General features: G+C 44.9%; 1 long non-coding RNA gene across 1 annotated transcript; it reads left to right on the forward strand.

Moving 5' to 3' along the window:
* Positions 1 to 211: 211 nt before the first annotated feature.
* On the forward strand, positions 212 to 11,325 carry LOC138924037 (uncharacterized). The gene is made up of 5 exons (XR_011438582.1): positions 212 to 395; positions 7,083 to 7,165; positions 8,262 to 8,399; positions 10,028 to 10,141; positions 10,798 to 11,325. It is a non-coding gene; the product is annotated as an uncharacterized lncRNA (long non-coding RNA).
* Positions 11,326 to 11,965: the final 640 nt, after the last annotated feature.

The following is an 11,965-nucleotide window of genomic DNA, read 5'->3' on the forward strand; positions in this document are numbered from 1 at the left end:
CTCATCGCGTTCAGGTCTCTGTTCTGAGGAGGAGATGCATGGCCAAACTGTGGTTATGATTTCTGCACCACAGGAAATGCCAGCTTTACAGAGCCACCGACTGTTCGGGGAGCCTCTGAAGAGAGCTTCTGATTGAAATGCCATCTTGAAGGAATTACTCCTGCACTAATTAGCTTAATATGTTGCCCTTTTACAACGCCTTTTTCTCCAGGGGTCTCTGGACACTTCACAAACAACCATTAATCACGCTCTCCTGCCTTGATGTCAGATAACTGCAGTCGATACATTCGTCTCTCCACCTGCATGGGGCGTTGGAAGGCCCGGGGTCCCAGCCTGCCTCTGCTCAAGACTTTCGTGTGCTCTTAAACGACTTTTCTGGACCTCAGTTACTTCAGGTATAAATTGAAGTTAATAATTTCCATTTGATCTCAGAAATCCTATGAAGATGAAATAGTCCCCAAACGGAAACACTCTTTAAAAAGTAGAAATAATTTCACAATGTAAGGGATGGCAATATTACATTTTGACAGTTAAGGTCGAGTTTAAAATCCAGTGCTGTACCGAACAAGATGCATTTGCAGGCATTGAAATTTTCTGTAGCTAAAACTGGGGTCAGATGTCCAGGAGGCAGATGAGACATTCCTGGGAACACTGAGATGATAACTGGCATTGTAACAGTGTTCTACAAGCCGTCCATTTGCCCATGGCTAACAAAACACTGAGCAGACACCAGAGGCTCAAAGAATTCTCCCTGGACCTTTTCAGAACTTCCTTAATCACTCCTATGTCAAAGTGATTTTGCCCTTTTCTGAATTTTTATAATTTTCAGTACCTATGACACTCATGTGGCATTGAGGTCAGACAAACGTGGGTTGTCCCTTGGTCCTGTCTTCTCATCTTGACTGTACGCTCCTTGAAGGAAAGCATGGGGTAAAGTCGATATTTGCCACTCCATACCAAGTGCAGTGCTTTGCATTAGTAAGCCCTCGATAATGATTGCCAGTGCTGAAGAGGATGACTGAGTTAGTGTGCCATGTCCAACTTTTCAGGCTCTACAAAATGCCCAGGAGTTGTGTGAGAAGAGAGCCCCTTGGGAACACCTCTTTGAGGTGTGAGGGAAAGCCTCCACCTAGGAACACCTTTCCTGTTCCAGGCTGATGTTCATTTAGCCTTTAATCTGCAAGGTTCTTAATAAAGGCAGTTACTTCTGGTGACTTAATTAGGCTCATAAAGGATTTTTGGTGATTTGTGTGGGAAAGTTTATCAAAGTTATACCGAAACTTTCAAAAAAGCCAAATGCTATCATCCTCTTAAAAATCAGAAAGCTCTTTGATACGAGGATTGAGAGAATAAGGATGGAGTTATGAAGTACCTGGAGCTTCTCACTGTTAAAAAAATGACAGATAAGATCTCAGACTGCTTTGTCATTATAATTCATCATGCTAAGTAGATCTAAATCAATTTCTATTTCTGTATTCTTGTATGTATGTATATCAAAGTTTTTCTAGCTTATCCCTCCCCACCAGCTTGTATAGTCCGTCCTGTAGACATCATACAAGGAATTAAACTGACGTTGTCTATTACTGATCATTAAAGATTGATACTATCTCTCTTTAACGAGAGGAGGTAACTATTTACAATATTGATTAAGAGATGAACTTAGTGTGTGTCTGGTAAGCTATAGGAAGAGTAGGGAGTAGACCCCAAGCCATCTGTCCCTGACTAATCAATCTGCTATAATGATTAAGGCCTTGGTATTTTTCTTTTTCTAAGTTGGCCTCTGAAAATGGGCTGGAATCTCCTGTCATTAAACGACCTCTGAGGCAAAAGGCCAATTTCTTCTAGCCTCAAATCACGTATTACCTTCAGTATTATAACCCGCTAACTCTTCATCCAAATTGTCTTGCTTCCTGGCGGGAGGCTGACTTTGACCTGGTCCATGGCTCTCAAACTCTGTGATAGGGCCAGAGCTGAACATGTCATTGAACCTTTCACTGGGGAGAGGGAGGAAAAAGTGATTTCTACTTTAGGCTGAGGTTTTCTGAAAACTATAAAGCTAATGATCCCTAGAAGCAGCTCGACTTCACTCCCAAGCTTTGAATAATCTACTTCTGGGGGTGTAAAGGAGCCACAGTCAGTCATTCAGCCCATCCCTCTGTCTCTGGGCTGTATTATATATGAAAAGTTCCAGAAAGGTGGAGTCATAACAATCCTCATGCTTGATAGCACTTTAGTGTTCACCGAGCATTTTATATACATCATTTCGTTTACTGCTTTCCCCAAATACTTCAAATTAGTTATGACTATCTCCATTTTACAAAGCAAATTGAAGGTCAGAGAGTTTGTTGCTCGCCGAAAGTCACACTGCTTGTAAGTGCCTGTGCCTGGGCATGGACCTGTCAAGTGCCCTTTCTAGAACATTACTGCACCCAGCTATCTGGAAGGTTAAGATTTTCTCCAGGCAAAGGATTTCTACCACTTCCTTTTAAGTCCAACAGCCGTCAGAGATGCCTGATACCCAGTCCTCCTGCGCATAAACTTGTATCCTTTGTTCTCTTCTGACCCAATGCAAATGGGGTCCCATTCTTTAAGCAATAATCTGAGACTGGCCTAAAGTTTCTAAGAGCTCTTCTCCTGGTCCACCTTCTCAAGGATCAATACCCCAAGATTCCTTAGCTGCTTTTTCTCTGGCTGGAAGTCAAGCAGTTCCGCCATTGGTCAAGTCATTTAACTGACACACCTTCTCCCTGTAAAAAGGGGATAGTGTCACATATCTCACAGGGTCGTTGGGAGGATTAGCTCAGAAAATATACATAAAGTGCACATATGAGGTGCACAACAAATCAGTATACTTAAATTTTTTTTTTCCCTTTCCTATCTCTCCTTTACCTTCCTCTCTGGCTTTTTCATTGTCCTTGAAGATCCCCAGAGAGAGGGTGTACTTCCCATTGATAGGCATAGACTGGTAGTCTGGCACTTTTCTAAGAAAGATACTCTGTTTTCGATAAACTTTCCCAAACAAATCATGGAGAGAATCCTGGAAATACTCAAGGGGCACTTCAGAGGTTAGCAGTCTTTCTGCTGACTCAATGCCTTTTATTCTCATATCATCCATGTGCACCAATTATAGGCCTAAAACATAGCCAGGAGGCGCCACCTAACAGGGTTTGATTTATTAGTTTTATTAAACACAGATGCCTTTAATGTGGAGTTGTTTGTAGCCCGGGCTGGATTTCTAGCTACTTTATCGCATCTCTTGGCCAATGTATGAATTATCTTCAAAGGACACGGCTTTTGCTTTTTATCACACTTTCCCTCCAACTACCAAGGAACAGGCCACTTGGGAGACACAACCTTTCACGGCAAGAAAGTAGCCTCGTAGATCAAATGTGTGTTTGTTCTGGAATGGTGAAGCAGCCAGGCCAGGCCTGGAGGAGGGGTTGGCATCCGTCAGAAGCCTTCATCCATCACTCACCAAACGGGACCCATGGGTAGAGGCTTTGCTGGGAGATGAGTCTAGGGAACGGAGGGAGGAGGGAGTGCTGTGCAGTGAGGAGCGCATCTGCTTTGGGTACAAAGAGGGTTTCAAATCCTGTATTTGCAACATATAGCTTTGTGACTTTAGAAGCAAATTGCTGAACCTCTCCCAGCCTTGGATACCTTATCTCTACAATAAGATTAATACAAGCTTCCTCCTACCATCCTTGCAAGCACTGATGAGATTATCAACCAATGCGAACTCCAATTCCCTTCCCCTTCCTTTTGCTAATTACAGCCTCACCCAAGGGTCTTAACCTTGAGGGTTGGTGTTGGTGAAGGAGAGCTGGGTGGGAGGCAAGCAAATTGCCAGGAGTCTTTATCTCATTGCACTTTGATGCAAAGCCATTGTGCCCAGTCCTCAAACGAAAAGGCTTTTCCCATGACTTTTACCAATGTTTAACACGTTTCATTCTTCATCTTTCCCTATTACATTCTAAGTTGCATGAAAGCAGTGCCCCCGTTTTACTCATTTCTGACTTTTCCCCCAGCACCTAGCACATGGCGGTGGGGGTGGGGGTGTCAGAAAATATTTTTGAGATAAAGTCAAATGGATTCTTTTTTGCACCTCTGTGATTATTTTTTTTCATTCTGTCTGGCCCAGCAGACTCAGGAAGAAGATTTGGCTGCTGATTTTAGCTTTTGAATTCCAGGCAACAACCTGGTATTTTGGAAAGAACACTGAGCCATTGACTTCAGAGATCCTGGCCTCACCTGAGTGGGCTTGAGTTCTGACTCTGTGTGTACTTGGGAAAGTTATCTAACCTCTCTGGGTCTTAGTTTCCTCACCCATGAAATGAGGATAATAACAGTATTTACCTTACAGGGTTCTAGTGCAGATTAAATGAGCTACTATATTGAAAACCTAAGGACAGCGCTTGGTCCATAGTGAATGCTGTCTGCGTTTCTTGCTGTTACTACTGCAGCTATTACTACTATTTCTAACTACCTGTGTGATGTTGGGCAGGGCTCAACTCTTGTCTGTCTATAACATTCTATGACTTTGATGAGTCCAGAGGGAATAAAAAGGAGCAAGAAATGGAGGAACAACAAAGGCAAGACAAGGCAGAGCTTGTGTGCATGTGGCCTGAGGCTGTCTACCTTCTCTGGTCCTGGGCTCTCAGCCAGAGCGTGTGTGAGTTCATGATGGTGCCATCACCTCGGGCTTAACTCTTTGATGGCAACAATTGTCCACATCGTGGTTTTTCCCCTGGGTTGGATGCTGAAGCTAACAGATTGAGTCTTGTGGTGCACTTAGCAGATAAACTCTTCTGGTTTACAGAAATCCAAACTCCTAAATACTGGAAAAAATTCCAACCCTGTGAAACTGGCAATAAACCTCAAGGATGAGAGTCAAGCTAGGAGCTTCCATCCCAGGAATGTTCTAGAAAGTGGTAGATTTGGAGGCTGAGGTTAAACTCGGGGCTAGAATTATTCAAGTTTTGTTATTCCATAAAGTTTTCGACCTTGAGTGTGGAATGCAGCAGCAATAGAAGAGCGAGCTGAGCTGTCACGTATGGCCTTTAGCACATTCTGTCATCAAATGCTTAATACTTTAGTAAATATGATGCGCGGGATTGGGTGATGGGGGCAGGTGGGGTTGACAAAGCCTCTTGCTTCAAGCAACAACTGTCTTCAGGATGGACGGACCCTCAGAGGAATAGCATAACTTGATACCCACCGTGGAGTTGTGGAATGCACCCCCGGGAGAAACACCTACCAATGAGAGAAACATTGATAACTTCTGTGGGGTGGGCTAGGAATAGAGAAATTTATTGCTGACAAAGGAATGTTTTTCTTCCATCAAAAACAGAATTTATTGCCTGTCTACCGTGTGATATATCCACACTGGAAGAGCCACATTTTGTTAGAGATGCTTTGCCAGTTAACATTCACCCCAGACACCAGAATTATTTAAAAAATCAAAATAAACATTTTTCTTTTAAATGAATACATGCTATTGTAAAAAATTCATGCATGGAAACATAAAGAAAAATTAAAATCTTTCATAATCTGACTATCAAAGATAACCAATTAGCATTTTGTTGGAATTCTACATCTTTTCTGTAATTTTTAAACATGGTTCAAAATCGTACATAAACATTTCAATTCTAACTTTTAAATTAGCAATTAAGCATAAGCATTTCCATGTTACTAGAAAGGTTCATAAAATGATTGTGATGAAGTTATAATGTTCTGTTTGTTTCTGTACGGGAATTTAGGAGACCATAATAATGCTGGCAAACACTTCATGTCTCTTCCTACGTGCCAGATACTGTTCCAAGTGTTTTCCATACACTAACTCAATTAATTCCCACAATAACACAATAAGGTTCACACTGTTCATATCCCCTGTTTTACAGATGAAGAAATTGAGAGGTTAAGTAACTTGCCAGAGGTCACTCAGCTGGTGAGTGATGAGGCCAAGATGTCAACAGAGGCAGTTAGTGCTAGGGGCTATCCATGACTCCTCTACACTAGTCAGCCACTCTACTACTGAGGACCCTCAGATTACAGCTTTTTTCTCTTTTTTAAAAATAAAACTGCTATGGAGAAGGTGTTCTCGTCTCCTTACATGTGAGAACTTGGGCTGCTGCCCCGAGGTGGGCTCTTAGGGGTCGGGCTGGGTACACGGATGGAGGTGCAGCGATGGAGGGGCTGCCCAGCCAGTGGTCTGCTGGGCATGTGACAGACAGAACTCTGGGGACAGACCCTGACATGCGAGCCAGATCCTTGGTGGCAGAGTCAGAATTATAACCCCATTTTGTGATTCTTTCCTACTTTATTTTTCTTTCTATTACTTTGTGTGAAAAGACACACAAAATCTTTTTAATAAGGAAAGACAAATCTTTTAAAGATAGATATCTAGAATGAGTCTTGTGGACAGAAACCGTCACTTATTAATTGCAGCAGATTATTTTCTCCCTGTTTCTATATTTATGCCTTGTCTCCACAAGTACTGGGCTTTTTTGAGCTTTTTCAGTTTGGGGAAGGGATTTTGGACTCTTCCCTTTGCGCTGGGTGATGGAAGTAGGATGACTTATCTGACTGGGGAGAGTGGACGAAGGGCAGGTGTGGCTCAACCCCTTCCAGGCCTTCTAACCGCCAAGGCGCGCCCTTCCTTCTGACCCTGCTCCCCTGCAAGAAGGTCTACGTGTCCATCTGTCTCTTGGGCCCTCCGGGCTCAGTACCATGGGCCAGACCAAGCTCCCTCAGGAGGCTGACAGCGTAAGGTCTGCTCTTCAGACTCCGTCTCCCCTCTCTGGGCCCCAGGAACCAAGTGAGACAGAGAAGAGCAAGGAGCCTGATTCTGACCACAGGTCTGAGGTGCTACGATCCCTAAGCCTCTGGTGCCTCTTTCTCAATTGATGTAGAACATGCAGGGAGAGGTGCATGATTAAAACTCCTTTTAAAACTCAACCTCAATCTTTGTGTATTGGAGACAAAAAGTGTTAACGTGAGAGTCACCGTTCCTTCCCACAGCCCCGAAGGCTTAGGGAGTCCGTTTTGGCATGCTCAGCTTCTCTCCTTCTCCTCTTCTCTAGGAAGAATTCTACCTTGAGAGGCGCCTTACTGAATCGCTCTGAGGCTCAATTCTTGGACTTCAGTGATGCAGAATTCCAACAAGGTGTGGTGAGAGACAGAAAGGAGAAGCAAGGATGGGGGGTTGCCTATAAAAGAATGAGATTTACTCATGGAGCGAATGGAAGAATAGAGATGGAAGAATAGGGGGAGAAGGAGGAAAGCCAAGAACTCACACAGACAGCCACGGGACTCTGGAAAAAGGACTCAGATCACTGGGGTACGCGAGCGATACGGAGAGTCAGAGGAACGGGGAAAGACAATTCTAAGTTCTTACTGGAGGCTACGAGTTGGGTTCCTTTGACATTTGTATTGAGAGAAACTGGTAAATATTAAAGTTCTCTAAAAACTGGAGAGATTGGGTTTCTTTGAATGTGATTCTATTCGTGGACTTGGCCTCAATTGTAACTGGGTTACACATGTAACTCCCCAAATATTAAATTGGACTCAATAATTGTATCAAGTGGAAATGGAAGAAACACTCCTAACTATCCTAGGCCCTGGGATGTGTCGATGTGGGTATCTGTCTGTGTACGTATTCAGGGGCTGGGGGAGGTCCCAGATGGAGCCTATGCTGTTTTATATCAAAACTGGGCCCTTGGGGGGACCTCCTCACTGACCCTCTTGTTTGAGAAACCAAGGCTATGCTGAGAAAGAGCATGCCCCAGTGAAAGAAGGTTGAGGAGCATGAGCTTGGTCAAGGACAATACAGCAAAGAGAAGGAAAGGGAGGATCTTGACATCTGTCCTTCAGACCCCAGACCCCACAATAAGCCAAAGTCTTGGATAAAGGGGCCACAATAAAAGAAGGGCACAACAAAACATCTGCTTCACTGGATGTCATGAGCATGGGCGACACCAGGGAATTCTTGAGCACTGCAGCCAGCTTTGGCAGCAGAGGCGATGGGAGGTCTGAGGCCTCTTCTCAGTATCTGCAGCTTGGTCTCAGGCATCTGTGGCCTCAGCAGCAGCTGTCCCTAGGGGAATGGAGAGAGTCAGCAGACACCACCTGGAGTCCTAGAGATGTCTGTGGTCACATAAGGACAGAGACACAGAAACGCTGTTCTGTGACTGTCCTAGAACAGGCTAACGGAGCCTGGAAAACACAGCTTACTTTTATTTTTATTCTCCCTCTCCACACAGATCAGAGAAACCCAACCTTATCTCAGTGAAGAGAAGGAGGGAGAAACTTTCAAATAGGTGTCAGCTGCACAGTGAAAAGTTTTGAAGAAGTTTGGCAGGAACCCCAGCCGGCTGTGACATCTGTGCTCCTGACATCGGGTCTGTAATATTTGGATTCTAGGCCTAGGCAGATGGACTGTTTGCCACGCGTCTGCTTTTCCTGGCTCCTGTTTTCCAACAGCCGTGCTAGCTTGGATCAGGCTATTAACGAATCTGACTCCTAGGCACTCGGCACTTTACACACATACGCGTCCTGACATAGGCGACTTCTGGTTATCAACAGAAGGACACAAAAGAGTAGAGGAACGAGGTCCTTACTCCCTAGTCTACCATGGCGTCCTGCCCACCTAAAGCAGGCTTGGCTCTGGACTGGGGCTGCAGGCACCGATTCTTCACAAGGCTCCTAGGGCTATGTGGGCACACAGCAGTGCATTCCGCGGCAGTTTGGGGAGCCAGTACATAAATCAAAGACCCACACCCTGAGCTTTAGGAGCTGGACGTCACCGTGGGAATTGGGGGGAGGAGAGGATGCTCACGGAAAGGCCTTGAGTTCATCTCTAAAGCCACAAGTCAACAAATCCAAATACAGATGGCTCATCCTGGCTGTTAGGGAGACCTCATTGGCAGGAAGTGCACTTTGTTCCAGAGTTAGCAGCATGGTTTAGAGGAGGAACAAAGACACACATGCATTAGTTAAATCTCCACCAGAACTTCCCCAAGAGACAGCGCTGACAGCAGGCTCCATGGCTCTCTTGGGTTACCTCATGGTGGTATTAGGTCCTGAATTGTCCCCACCAAAGCTGGCTTCAAAAGGCCATCTTCTTGTCAGAACACGTGCACAATCAATACGGCCCCACTGGGCTGGGTAATTATGGAGACCGTACTCATATGGCCCCAGGCGAGTACCCAGTTGCCTGATGCTATCATTTCCATATGAAGAAACAACACAGAGTTGAAAAGAAATGTAAACCTATCTGGTGTCCTGGGTTCTTGATGTTATTGCTTGCAACGACTGCCCAGTGGCAACATAATTCGAGAAGGAGAGCTCAGCTCTCTTCAGCGGAGGCTGAGGACAGTTGCAGGAGATCAGTTTCTCCTTGCTGTGGTCTTGAGATTCCATTTCCACCAGCAGGCTCAGATCAGATGCGAGGTGGTTAAACTTCATCCTCGACTCTGCTCCACAGAGTAGTTACAAGATAAATATGCTGTTAAACCAGGAAAATCAGAACGTGGGATAAAGAGGGACTGTGAGAATTTCTTAGCTTAGACTACCTGAAACGTCTGGTGGAGAGTTTCAGATTCTAAAATAGAGAAGAGTTCGCACTTTGCTGAGGTTTGGGGGGAGTGTAGCAGCCTGGGTTTCTAAAAAAAAAAAGTCTCAATTTCACAAGCAGACTTTATATCAACATTTGGAGTTGTGAGAATGAATCAGACAAACACGAACCAAACGTTCCTAGAAAAGCAGAGGGGCTGAAAATGGAGCGGCAGGGGGTTTTGGCAGTCGTGGATTTTGGGATATTATTAGCACCCTCCCACCCCAAGCACCACCAGATAAGCGACTGTCTGTATGCACTGGTATTTGTTTGCTTCTGAGACAAGTGATTTTGAGCCTATGATGAGACATATTTATCTTGATATGCTTCCTTTCCTTATTATTATTTTGTGAAGTATAAATCAGATAGAGTTTAGTCCATTTGGACAGTGATTTGGGTTTTAAATCTTTCCAGACAATCGCCCCCGAATCAACGCTCCCAACGCTCCCAAGAAAGGGGCTATGACTGTAACAGACAAGCTTCATTTCCCGACGTTGGTACCAGGACCGCGAGAAGCGCAGGAGTCAGGTATGCAAAGGGCTGCCTTTCTTAAATCAGACATCCGTTCCCAGGTTGGCCGCTCAGATGAGCAGGTTATTGATTCACAACCCCCCCCCCCCCCGCCCCCCTGAAAATGACTCACAATCTGGGAACCTGCGGAAACTGTATTTACTTTAACATCTACACTTAATGCAATTTTGAGTCACTGAGCCTGATGGGCTTATTGGTTCTTTTACGCTAAGAAGCCCAGCGTCAGGCCAATCTAAGGCCGGGTGGAAGTAAGCGGTCAATGCTGCTCCATTAGCTGGTTAGATTGCACAAAGATAGCTTGATATTAAGTATGCTAGACCAGGAGGGAAACCCGGAGAAAGTCTGCGAGGGAAGATTTCCAGCTGTATTGGGAACAGACTCAGAGTAGAATCGGAGAATCAGGTACCCCAGCTCAGGGGCAAAGCACAGTAAGAATCCTCCACTAGCAACCGTGCTGTCTTCCACCGCGGCACTGGGACCCTGTTGACTCAATTTGGCCATCTAGTGGTCGGACACAGCCATCACCGCCAGCGTTCCTGAGTTGGGCTGGGCGGGTGCGGGGGAGGGGGGGTTTGTAACAATTTATGAAGTTTCCCGTTTCCTTGTCTGTTTTCCTCCCAGCCCATTTTCTACCTTCTCCATTTTTCCTTTAGGAAGCTGAGACCATCGTCTCCACCTGTTCTCAGCTCCTGTGCTCTCTCCACCTGCCTTTTTGGACCCGTATAGATTTTTTTCTATTCCATTTGGAAATCGCACATTACTGCTATCTACACATTGTCACCAAAACCAATTTGTGCAAACTAACAGGCTTATCAGCGCTGCTGAAATGAGATTAAAACTGCTTCCAGTGAAACAGATAAAAACCAGATGAATGAAGCCCACTAATAAGACATTAAAGATAATGACAAGAATGATTAACTAGCATGATATATCGAGCAGTTATGAGGCGTCGGATGCCCAGGATCCGTAAACTAATAAAAAAGAATCTACCTTTAATTCCCTTTCATCGAAGGGATATAATCACATCAACGTTATGATTTTTTGGTTATTATTTATCTGTGAGAGCAATATCACACCTTTCCTCCAAATTTGCTCAAAGCTTATTAGCGAGAAAAAAGAGAGACTGCTTTGGGGGGAGGGCTCTTCTCATTTCAGCTCTTTAAGAATAAAAGAGAATGCTTAATATCCTGCTTGTGTTTACATACCGATTATGCAGACACTCTCTCATTTTTGTTTCATCTCAGAGAGTGGCCTATTCATAGCTGGCCTGTTTTACATTATACAATCAGTTCGTCAATTATTGCATTATCAAGTCACATCAAGACAATCTAACATTACATTTCTACTGGGGAATGTTGCGGGGGTTGGCTGTGGCTGCCACCTTGGAGTCCCCTCGTAGTTGCAGGGAGCCCTCTGGCCGTGCCTGCCCTGGGTTTGTCTTCCTGCCTTTGGGGTTTGAGTTGGTAAGAGAAGGAGCATGAAAGAGAGGGCAGTCATTTGTTATTCGTTTAGAATTTTTCAAGCCCTACTGTGTGGCAGGCCCAGTGCTATGCTTCAGGGATATGTGAAGAGGAACTTGCTTCTGCCCTGAAGAAGCCCATGTATTGTGGGGAGGGGACGCGGGGAGGGAAGACAAGCAAACCCATGTGACAAGTGACTCCATGATTAATACATGGCACCAGGGATCCCTGGAGGGAGGAATAAATCTCTGGAGAAGCTGGGGAAGGCTTCCCAAAGGAGGAGTCCTTTGAGGTAGATATGAAAGGAAGAGTGGGGTTTTGCTGGAGAGAGAAAAAGAATAGAGCAGAGACAAAGTGCGTA

This window comes from Equus caballus, chromosome 5 (assembly GCF_041296265.1).
Source record: "Equus caballus isolate H_3958 breed thoroughbred chromosome 5, TB-T2T, whole genome shotgun sequence".
NCBI classification, from domain to species: Eukaryota; Metazoa; Chordata; class Mammalia; order Perissodactyla; family Equidae; genus Equus; species Equus caballus.